Below are 12,774 nucleotides of genomic sequence, written 5' to 3'. Positions count from 1 at the left end.
CTGGACGGTCGAACAGTGGGCCAATGTTCTTTTCGTAGATGAGTCCCGATTCGGCCTGGAGAGTGATTCTCGACGGAATCGCAGCTGGATGGCACGTGAAACACTATTTCGGGTCACAAATATTGTAGAAAGAGACCGATCTCGAGGAGTATTCCTAATGGTGTGAGCAGGGATTATGTTTACCACTCGAAACCCACTTCCTGAAATTGTAGGGGTGAAAAATGGTTCAAATGGCTCTGAGCACTATGGGAATTAACATCTATGGTCATCAGTCCCCTAGAACTTAGAACTACTTAAACCTAACTAACCTAAGGACACCACACAACACCCAGTCATCACGAGGCTGAAGGGGTGAATCAGCAAAATTTAACTGCTTTCAGGTACTGTAAGAAGATATTGGGATCTCACGCACGGTTGTTGCGAGGTTCTGTGTGCCCAGACTTCGTGTTGATGGACGATGATGCTCGACCTCATATCCCACGGGTTTTTGACTTTCTAGGAAACGGAAGATATCGCACGCATAGCATGGCCTGGTCACTCTACGGATTTGAATCCCATACAGCATGTCCGGGATGCACTAGAGAGACGGGTTGCATCACGTCAGCATCCACCAACCACTCTCCAAGACTTGTGAGCGGCTCTGCTGGAGAATGCCCGTCATTGCCCCACCATGAGACTGATGACATCATTCACAGCACGTGCCGTCGTAATCAGGCCTGTATTTGTGCCAAAGGTAGTCGCACCCCATACTGGGCACAGTAACCAGTTGTCAGAATGTATGTGCAAATCCGTTTAGTTTGAAAAAACGAAGAACATTTTTGTCTACCGTTATGCATGTTGCAGCTGATTACGTTGTGTATACTTCACATTATTCTACTATACTATCACCTGTTTACACTGTTTTGTGGCAAAATAAACGCAACCTAGCAAAATTTCCGTTTGTTGCTTTAATTTTGGCCACCAGTTTGTATAAGAGGGGCAGGGTTGGTTTAAAGCCCAGTCGACACAAGCGGCCACTTGGCGCTTCAGTACAAGAGTGGCGCCAAAATCCCCCGATTGCAAAATCTGTATATCGGATGTGTCGTAACTCGTAACTAAAGCTAACACGGGTGAAAGTATACGCCAATAGGAACAGAAACGTTATAGAAAACATGGGCCCGCCAACGAACCATTTGCGAAATAGCTCCCAATGTGTTTTTGCGAAGCGCCACTACTGATTTCAGTACGAAATATTATCCTAGTTAATACAAATTTATTAGAAATGTAGACCATTCGATTGACTAACATTACTTTTCATAGAAGATCTACGACAACAGGAACTACAATCCTATCTCACCACCCTACGTATGTTGAAGGGAATTTTTGAAAACGCAAATTGCAAAGACGTACCACAGGTGAACACTTTTTCAAGAACAGTTGCGTGGACTGTCAACTTCAGCCATTGAAAGCGATGCCATCAAATCAACACATTCGTAATCTGCGTTGAAAGACTATCCCAAGTTAAAGGTTACAAAAACTTCAATTTTTATTTTACCCCAAGAGGAAAATGTCAGTACATACAATGAACAGGTGCAGGAGCTATGCATGTCTTTTAAGTACCACACGCAAAATTGTGATTTCCTTTAAAGATGCATACGTTAAAAGTTGGAGCACATTTATCAACTTTCAGCTACTTTCATGGCAAATCATCGGTTATTTAACTACTTAATGGTGAGTTTTCCAAGTATAACTTACAGGGTTAAACAGTGTCGATATGAAATTAGATGATTTTTCCGTATTTCTATCTCTTTTCCAATGGAATGTGAAATGTTTGGTAAATTACACTATTAAAAATTTTAATTATTAAATTAAAAGAATAAGAAAACATTTCTTTTTATTGTTTTCACTCATTTTTATTGAAAGTAGAAGATACGGAAGGTCTAGTACTTCCCTTGCTTAACTAGAAGCTTTCAAAGATCTCATGAATTACGTTAAAACGAAATTAACTGTTCCTTCACGTAATACTGGAATAAGAATCGGAAATTTATTTCTGTTACCGAAGAAGGTACATGTAGTACTTACTTTGAAAGGAAAAAAGCAACCAGTTTACAAAATCACGAAACTTACATTTATTTTTAAAAGTCCACAAGGAGCCAAAACAAATGCAACTAATCTAAGGATGCTGGGGAGGGGGGGTGAGGAGGAGGGGGGAGGATGGGAGGCGCCAAATGACATGATGTCACTTGTGTGGAAAAGTATTCTCGCATCTGAGAAAATAATTCACATCAAGAAAATGAATGACTAACAACCAGTAATTTACCATACAGTAAGTGTAGCATGCTTCTTACCAAATTTAGCTCATTCAACACGACATGTCCTAAAATTCACCAAATCAGCAGCATTAAAAATGCCAGTTCTGAAATCTTGCTCCCTCTTGGATAATTTTCTATGGACGCTCATGGTGCAACACTATACACCATTCGAGGTTCACCAAAGACGCAGGTATGACCAAAATAACGACAGCGTTTTGTTTTGTTGTTAAATCTACAGCTGTTGTAATAGCAGAGAAAGCAAGCATTCGCTGTTAGGTGGGTACTCACGCAACGTTGGGCGCGGGCTGGTGGCAACGGCAGTGCACTCGGCGTGAGCCGTGCGGCACCTGCGTGCGTGTTCGCGTACCGGAGGGCTCGCGTGCGTAGGCGGCGCGGCAGGCTGCTGCGTACGTGCGTGCGAGACGCGGCGTCGGCGGCCGTCGCGACGCTACTGAGCGGGGCGCGCAGCTGTGTGCGCCGCGCCGAGACGGCAACAGGCGAGTGTGCGCGCATGCGCGGAGCGGCCGGCGCTCACAGCTGTACCAGCGGCGTCGGCGTCGGCGTCTCACGGGCCGCCCGAAATGTCACGTCAGCCGACACGCGCCGCCCATCACACGCAGGTGGCTGGCCGAGGAATGGGGCGTCCGTCTGCCTAGCCTGTGGCGTGCTGTAGCGCTGCAACGACAGGAACGCAACAGTCATCGTGACACCTTTACTAATTGACGCGCAGCGTCAGAACGTCGTGGAATGAATGTTACTGTTGATAGAGTTGCTGCCCAGTATAGCTTTCATCAACCTCTTCAACACTTTGCACGAGGCCGCCAGCAGATACGGCAGAGGTTGACGCCTGTCGTCGCGTGGTCACATGTTGGCACAACCTTCACTCTGATTATCACAGTACGTAGTCCACTACTGTGCTTCAAGTGGTATTTCTTGACTGAATTTACGCTGGTGTGTAGGAAACGAGGTACAATATTTTTATCCCAAAACTCAGCCAGTTACATCTAAATCTACATGAGTTCATCGAACCACAATCATACAATCTCTGTACCATTCCACTCCCGAGCAGCGCGCGGGAAAAACGAACACTTAAACCTTTCTGTTCGAGCTCTGATTTCTCTTATTTTATTTTGATGATCATTCCTACCTATGGAGGTTAAGCTCAACAAAATATTTTCGCGTTCGGAATAGAACGTTGGTGACTGCAACTTCGTAAGTAGATATCGCCGCGACAAAGACGTGTTTGCTTCAATGACTTCCATCCCAACTCGCTTATCATATTTCCCACACTGTCTCCCCTATTATGTGGTAATACAAAACGAGCTTCCCTTTTTTGCACCCTTTCGATGTCCTCCGTCAATCCCACCTGGTAAGGATCCCACATCGCACAGCAATATTCCAACAGAGGACGAACGAGTGAAGTGTAAGCTATCTCTTTAGTGCATATTCTAAGTGTCCTGCGAATGAAACCCAACCTTTGACTCGCCTTCCCCACAATATTATCTATGTGGTCTTTCCAACTCAAGTTGTTCGTAATATTAATACCCAGGCACTTAGTTGAATTGACAGCCTTAAGAATTGTACTATTTATCGAGTAATCGTATTCCAACAGATTTCTTTTGGAACTCATGTGGATCACCTCACACTTTTCGTTATTTAGCGTCAACTGCCACCTGCCACATCATACAGCAATCTCTTCTAAGTCGCTTTGCAACTGATACTGGTCTTCGGATGACCTTACTAGACGGTAAATTACAGCATCATCTGCGAACAACCTAAGAGAACTGCTCAGATTGTCACCCAGGTCATTTATATAGATCAGGAACAGCAGAGGTCCCAGGACGCTTCCCTGGGGAACACCTGATATCACTTCAGTTTTACTCGACGATTTGCCGTCTATTACTACGAACTGCGACCTTCCTGACAGGAAATCACGAATCCAGTCGCATACCTGATACGATACCCCATAGGCCCGCAGCTTAAGTCGCTTGTGAGAAACGGTGTCAAAAGCTTTCCGGAAATATGGAAGTACGGAATCAACTTAATTGGCAACACACGCCAAACAGCGCAGGTACTTCGGACATCCTAAGATACAACCAAATCCAAGTATCTAATGAAATCACCGTCGCCAAGAATTTAACGCAACCAAGTGGAATACTACGAGGACATCCGATCAGTACGACACTTTTCGAGAGAATGCATCACGGAGATCTTTATGGACAACTCAGCTACATTCATACCTTATGGGGATGACATGGTAATAGGTTCTAGAGCTACAAAAGGCGCTAAGCAGACTCACGTCATGGGTACGGAAAATTACCGACAAATAAACCACAGAAATTCAAACAGATGATTTTCAGACGAGGCGGTAACTTGAAACTGATTCGTAATTATTTTTAAACTCTTGTATAGGCCTATTAGTAATTATGGTTTGTTCTGCTGAAAGACGTACGGATATACACTGAAGAGCCAAAGAACCTTGTACGCCTGCCTAATATCGCGTAGGGCCCCAGCGAACACCCAGAAGTGCCGTAGCACTACGTGGCATGGACTCAACTATTGTCTAAAGTAGTGCTGTAGGGAACTGATACAATGAATCTTGCAGGGCTGACCATACATCCGTAAGAGTACGAGGGGGTGGAGTTCTCTTCTGAATAGCGCCTGCAAACCATCCCAAACATGCTCAACAATGTTCATGTCAGGGGAGTTTGGTGGGCAGCGGAAGTGTTTAAACTCAGAAGAGTGTACCTGGAGCTACTCTGTAGCAGTTCTGGACGTGTGGGGTGTCGCATTCTGCTGCTGGAATTGTCCAAGTCTTGTGGAATGCACAATGGACATGTATGGATGCAGGTGATCAGACAGGATGCTGACGTAGGTGTCATCTGTCTGAGTCGTATCTAGACGTATCAGTGGTCCCACATCACTCCAGCGACACGCGCCCCACACCATTACAGAGCCTCCACCAGCTTGAACAGTCCCCTGCTGACATGCAGGTTCCATGGATTCATGAGGTTGTCTCCATACCCGTACAATTTGAAACGAAACTCGTCCAACCAGGCAAGATTTTTCCTGTCGTCAACAGTCAAATGGCGTTGTTGATGGCCCCAGGCGAGGCGTAAACCCTTGTGACGTGCATTCATCAACGGTACACGAGTGGGCCTTCTGATCCGAAAGTCCATATCGATGATGTTTCGTTGAATGGTTCGGACGTTGACACTTATTGCTGGCCCAGCATTGAAATCTGCAGCAATTTATGGAAGGGTTGCACTTCTGATACCACTGAACTATTCACTTCAGTCATCGTTGGTCCTGTTCTTGCAGAATGTTTTTCCGGCCGCAGCGATGGCGGAGATGTTTGATGTTTTAGTCGTGATTCGTGATATTCTCGGTGCACTCGTGAAATTGTCGTGCGGGAAAATCCCCTCTTCTTCGCTACCTCGAGATACCGTATCCCATCGCTCGTGCGCCGACTACAACACCACGTTCAAACTCACTTAAATCTTGATAACTTGCCATTGTAGCAGCAGTAACCGTTCAAATAACTGTGCCAAGTACTTGTCTTATTCAGGCGTTGTCGACCGCAGCGCCGTATTCTGCCTGTTTACATATCTCTGTATTTGAATACGCATGCCTATACCAATTTATTTGGGCTTCAGTGTATGTGACGTTGCATCTCTGGCAATAACAGAATTCTGATTGGCAACAAAAAGGAACAGAAATTAATTAATCTCCATACAAATGACGAAGAAATGAATTCACAAGCATCTGACTGCCAGTTTCAAAACATTCTCTAACAACTCCTAACAACTGTTCTGCAATTCCCTTGCACGCAACGGGCACCTTACCTCGCCTTAGATTAGATTAGTTTTTCGTTCCATAGATCCGTGCTGAGGAGATCCTCGTAGATGTGGAACATGTCATTTTAAAACTAAAAAAAAGAAAAAGAAAAAGCTGAAATAACAGTACTAATAGTATGAGTATATACAATACATCATTTCTTTTTTTAAGCTGAAATGAGAATACTAACAGTATGAGTATATACAATACCTCATTTGTTTCTATTAAAAAATTCGTCAATGGAGTAGAAGGAGTTGGCCACTAGTCTTTCAGGCTCCTTTTAACTAGAACTAAACTACACTCCTGGAAATGGAAAAAAGAACACATTGACACCGGTGTGTCAGACCCACCATACTTGCTCCGGATACTGCGAGAGGGCTGTACAAGCAATGATCACACGCACGGCACAGCGGACACACCAGGAACCGCGGTGTTGGCCGTCGAATGGCGCTAGCTGCGCAGCATTTGTGCACCGCCGCCGTCAGTGTCAGCCAGTTTGCCGTGGCATACGGAGCTCCATCGCAGTCTTTAACACTGGTAGCATGCCGCGACAGCATGGACGTGAACCGTATGTGCAGTTGACGGACTTTGAGCGAGGGCGTATAGTGGGCATGCGGGAGGCCGGGTGGACGTACCGCCGAATTGCTCAACACGTGGGGCGTGAGGTCTCCACAGTACATCGATGTTGTCGCCAATGGTCGGCGGAAGGTGCACGTGCCCGTCGACCTGGGACCGGACCGCTGCGATGCACGGATGCACGCCAAGACCGTAGGATCCTACGCAGTGCCGTAGGGGACCGCACCGCCACTTCCCAGCAAATTAGGGACACTGTTGCTCCTGGGGTATCGGCGAGGACCATTCGCAACCGTCTCCATGAAGCTGGGCTACGGTCCCGCACACCGTTAGGCCGTCTTCCGCTCACGCCCCAACATCGTGCAGCCCGCCTCCAGTGGTGTCGCGACAAGCGTGAATGGAGGGACGAATGGAGACGTGTCGTCTTCAGCGATGAGAGTCGCTTCTGCCTTGGTGCCAATGATGGTCGTATGCGTGTTTGGCGCCGTGCAGGTGAGCGCCACAATCAGGACTGCATACGACCGAGGCACACAGGGCCAACACCCAGCATCATGGTGTGGGGAGCGATCTCCTACACTGGCCGTACACCTCTGGTGATCGTCGAGGGGACACTGAATAGTGCACGGTACATCCAAACCGTCATCGAACCCATCGTTCTACCATTCCTAGACCGGCAAGGGAACTTGCTGTTCCAACAGGACAATGCACGTCCGCATGTATCCCGTGCCACCCAACGTGCTCTAGAAGATGTAAGTCAACTACCCTGGCCAGCAAGATCTCCGGATCTGTCCCCCATTGAGCATGTTTGGGACTGGATGAAGCGTCGTCTCACGCGGTCTGCACGTCCAGCACGAACGCTGGTCCAACTGAGGCGCCAGGTGGAAATGGCATGGCAAGCCGTTCCACAGGACTACATCCAGCATCTCTACGATCGTCTCCATGGGAGAATAGCAGCCTGCATTGCTGCGAAAGGTGGATATACCTGTACACTGTACTAGTGCCGACATTGTGCATGCTCTGTTGCCTGTGTCTATATGCCTGTGGTTCTGTCAGTGTGATCATGTGATGTATCTGACCCCAGGAATGTGTCAATAAAGTTTCCCCTTCCTGGGACAATGAATTCACGGTGTTCTTATTTCAATTTCCAGGAGTGTAAATTGTAACTACATTTTTTTATGTTTGCTGGCAAATTATTAAAGAAGAGTGTTCTTGAGTAGTGGACCCCTGTTTGAACTAAAGTAAGTGCTTTTAAGTCTTTGTGCAGATCATTTTTGTTCCTGGTATTGTATGTTTTTTAGAAAAAGAGATAAATTATTGAGGACAAATTTCATTAAGCAGTAAATATACTGAGAGGCAGAAGTTAGTATACCCAGTTCTTTGAAGAGGTTTCTACAGGACGTCCGTGAATTTATTCCACAAATAATACGTATTACACGCTTTTGGGCTCTGAAAATTTTTGTTCGACTTGAAGAGTTACCCCAAAATATTATATCATACGACATTATGGAATGAAAGTAGGCAAAGTATGCAAGCTTTTTCATTTTTATGTCGCCTATGTCTGCTAACACTCGAATTGCAAATACAGATTTGTTAAGGCGTTTCTGCAGTTCTGTGGTGTGCTGCTCTCAACTGAATTTATCATCAAATTGTAATCCCAGGAATTGCGACTGCAACTACGTGATCAACAACATGTTAAAAATATTTCAAAAGTACTACTGCGAACCACGCAGAGTGCAATGCACAGTCATAAAAATTTCAACAACTACGCCATTTTTAAAGACAAATTGAATGATCAGGAGGCGTTTTGTCAACTAGCTTTAAACATCTACATCTACATCTACATCTACATGACTACTCTGCAATTCACATTTAAGTGCTTGGCAGAGGGTTCATCGAACCACAATCATACTATCTCTCTACTATTCCACTCCCGAACAGCGAGCGGGAAAAACGAACACCTAAACCTTTCTGTTCGAGCTCTGATTTCTCTTATTTTATTTTGATGATCATTCCTACCTATGTAGGTTGGGCTCAACAAAATATTTTCGCATTCGGAAGAGAAAGTTGGTGACTGAAATTTCGTAAAAAGGTCTCGCCTCGACGAAAAACGTCTATGCTGTAATGACTTCCATCCCAACTCGTGTATCATATCTGCCACACTCTCTCCCCTATAACGCGATAATACAAAACGAGCTGCCCTTCTTTGCACCCTCTCGATGTCCTCCGTCAATCCCACCTGGTAAGGATCCCACACCGCGCAGCAATATTCTAACAGAGGACGAACGAGTGTAGTGTAAGCTGTCTCTTTAGTGGACTTGTTGCATCTTCTAAGTGTCCTGCCAATGAAACGCAACCTTTGGCTCGCCTTCCCGACAATATTATCTATGTGGTCCTTCCAACTGAAGTTGTTTGTAATTTTAACACCCAGGTACTTAGTTGAATTGACAGCCTTGAGAATTGTACTATTTATCGAGTAATCGAATTCCAACGGATTTCTTTTGGAACTCATGTGGATCATCTCACACTTTTCGTTATTTAGCGTCAACTGCCACCTGACACACCATACAGCAATCTTTTCTAAATCGCTTTGCAGCTGATACTGGTCTTCGGATGACCTTACTAGACGGTAAATTACAGCATCATCTGCGAACAACCTAAGAGAACTGCTCAGATTGTCACCCAGGTCATTTATATAGATCAGGAACAGTAGAGGTCCCAGGACGCTTCCCTGGGGAACACCTGATATCACTTCAGTTTTACTCGATGATTTGCCGTCTATTACTACGAACTGCGACCTTCCTGACAGGAAATCACGAATCCAGTCGCACAACTGAGACGATACCCCATAGCTCCGCAGCTTGATTAGAAGTCGCTTGTGAGGAACGGTGTCAAAAGCTTTCCGGAAATCTAGAAATACGGAATCAACTTGAGATCCCCTGTCGATAGCGGCCATTACTTCGTGCGAATAAAGAGCTAGCTGCGTTGCACAAGAGCGATGTTTTCTGAAGCCATGCTGATTACGTGTCAATAGATCGTTCCCTTCGAGGTGATTCATAATGTTTGAATACAGTATATGCTCCAAAACCCTACTGCAAACCGACGTCAATGATATAGGTCTGTAGTTAAATGGATTACTCCTACTACCCTTCTTGAACACTGGTGCGACCTGCGCAATTTTCCAATCTGTAGGTACAGATCTATCGGTGAGCGAGCGGTTGTATATGAGTGCTAAGTAGGGAGCTATAGTATCAGCGTAATCTGAAAGGAACCTAATCGGTATACAATCTGGACCTGAAGACTTGCCCGTATCAAGCGATTTGAGTTGCTTCGCAACCCCTAAGGTATCTACTTCTAAGAAACTCATGCTAGCAGATGTTCGTGTTTCAAATTCTGGAATATTCCATTCGTCTTCCCTGGTGAAGGAATTTCGGAAAACTGCGTTCAATAACTCCGCTTTAGCGGCGCAGTCGTCGATAACAGTACCATCGGCACTGCGCAGCGAAGGTATTGACTGCGTCTTGCCGCTTGTGTACTTTACATACGACCAGAATTTCTTCGGATTTTCTACCAAATTTCGAGACAATGAAACAATGTAAAACATGAAAGAAACTAATGAAGACTTTAACTTACTACATTCGCAGAATAAATTGTTTAAACACTGACAAACTCTACACAGACACTTAATTATTCCACGATGTCTATACTCAATAAACACCTCTGTGGCCATATCAAAGATACGAATATCACTCTCAGTGTATGCATACACAAATCCGACAAAATCCCTCCAGTGCGCAAGAAGCACCAACTACGTGCAACAAAAAAGCAAATTATCAAAAATCCTCAGTTAATACCAAAGTCTCCTCCGACGTTACTAGCACGATGACGGCAGGCTGCGACCTCTGATGTCACACGGCTTCTCTCCAACGTAGGCTGCGTCTCACCACTTTCGACTCCTCTCGACAACAGTTCGCTCGCTGCTACTGGCGATAATAATATCTCATACTCACAGTTTGTGTATGCACACCAGCAGAATTATTAGTCAACTTTGCAAAGAAGTACTAACGACCAACTTTCAGGCTCTCACAAAAGATAAAACGCTAAAAATAGTACTAAACTAAACTCCGTCCAAGAAGGTCTCGAAAGACCCAACGCTGCTGACCGACCGCCATGTCATCCTCAGTCTATAAGCGTCACAGGATGCGGATATGGAGGGGCGTAAGATCAGCACACCGATCTTATCGCCGTTGGCAGCTTTCGTGACCGCAGGCGCTACTTCTCAATCAAGTAGCTAATCAACTTGCCTCACAAGGGCTGAGTGCACCCCGCCTCCCAATAGCACTCGGCAGACCGGAAGGTCACTCATCTACATGTTAACCAAATCCGACAGCGCTTAACTTTCGTGATCTGATGGGAACTGATGTTACCATTGAGGCAATGCCGTTGGCACTAGATGTAGAACCAAAGTACAAAGATCTTGTAGTCACTCTGCAAACAAACTGGTATCATTCAACACCCATGTGAAAGATGGTAGCCGCGTGGGATTAGCCGAGCTGTCTAAGAGCTGCAGTCATGGAGTGTGCGGCTGGTCCCGGCGGAGGTTCGAGTCCTCCCTTGGGCGTGGGTGTGCGTGTGTTTGTGCTTAGGATAATTTAAAAATGGTTCAAATGGCTCCGAGCACTATGGGACTTAACTACTGTGGTCATCAGTCCCCTAGAACTTAGAACTACTTAAACCTAACTAACCTAAGGACATCACACACATCCATGGCCGAGGCAGGATTCGAACCTGCGACCGTAGCAGTTGCGCGGTTCCGGAATGCGCGCCTAGAACCGCTAGACCACCGCGGCCGGCTAGGATAATTTAGGTTAAGTAGTGTGTAAGCTTAGGGACTGATGACCTTAGTAGTTAAGTCCCATAAGATTTCACAGACATTTTATTTCTTTTAAAGGTGGAGCAACAGCAGCAGTAAAAGCAGTTTACATTATCCAGCAGCCTCAAAAACTCTCAGTATGTAATAACGTCCATGACACAATTTAAAAACAGCCGTAGTACCAATATCATTTTAAGAGAGCCTCATAATCTGGGAGAAACAAAAGTCAAATGCCGCTATATGAAACAAATCCTGAACGTTGGGAAGACAGCGTCATCAAGACTGGATTAAGTCTTAATGAAAGAAACCTTCTTCATAGCAGACATCAGGATGTAGTTGCTTCTGTCCTACAACAAAGCCTACGATAGCACACCCCAAATACTTATAGAAAAACGCAACTATATCTGGAACTTCTTCAACTCAAGCAACGCCATAGTGACAGAAGAGTGGAAACAGGCAGACTACGAATTCCGATACGTCATAGCATGGTATCCAACACACGGACTCCACCACACGCTCTGTCAAAACAAGAGATTCCAACAGCCGAATGACGAAAGCGTGTGTAAACTATGCAGTGAACGCTGTCAAACTGTAGAAAAAGAAGAGTGTCATAATAAAACTAGGACTAGGCTAATGTAACTCAACTTTCTATTTGTATTGGTACTTGAATTCGTATTTGTTTGCATATACATATTAATTTCGAATTTCTACATTTCCGGAAGCCGCTTGACATTGTTCCTCACAAGCAGCTTGTAATCAAATTGCGTTCTTATGGAATACTGTCTCGGTTATGCCCTGGAGTCAGTGAAGGCCACAGTTCGTAGTAATTGAAGGAAAGTCATCAAGTAAAACAGAGGTGATTTCTGTGGTTCCCCAAATCAGTGTTATAAGCCCTTCGTTTTCCCTTATCAATATTACTTACGAGCTCCAGTCCCAGTAGCTGAGTGGACAGCGCGACAGAATGTTAATCTAAGGGCCGAGTTCGATTCCCGGCTAGGTCGGAGATTTTCGTCGCTCAGGGACTGGGTGTTGTGTTGTCCTAATCATTATCATTTCATCCCCATCGACGCGCAAGTCGCCGAAGTGGCGCCAAATCGAAAGACTTGCACCAGGCGAGCGGTCTACCCGACGGGAGGCCCTCGTCACACGCCATTTACATTTTTAAGTTAGGAGACAATCTGAGCAGCGATCTGAAGTTGTTTG

At 45.4% G+C, this 12,774-nt stretch overlaps 1 protein-coding gene across 1 annotated transcript in view; it reads right to left on the bottom strand.

Moving 5' to 3' along the window:
• The window catches only part of LOC126355884 (serine/threonine-protein phosphatase rdgC), a 1,775,952-nt gene extending 1,773,208 nt beyond the window's left edge, over positions 1-2,744 (bottom strand). The window contains exon 1 of the mRNA XM_050006387.1: positions 2,580-2,744. The gene's annotated coding sequence lies outside the window, so the exon portion shown is untranslated. The remainder of the gene's footprint in view (positions 1-2,579) is intronic.
• Positions 2,745-12,774: the final 10,030 nt, after the last annotated feature.

The sequence above is a fragment of the Schistocerca gregaria genome, chromosome 3 (genome assembly GCF_023897955.1).
Source record: "Schistocerca gregaria isolate iqSchGreg1 chromosome 3, iqSchGreg1.2, whole genome shotgun sequence".
Taxonomy (NCBI): Eukaryota; Metazoa; Arthropoda; class Insecta; order Orthoptera; family Acrididae; genus Schistocerca; species Schistocerca gregaria.
This window is presented reverse-complemented; position numbering and strand designations above follow the sequence as displayed.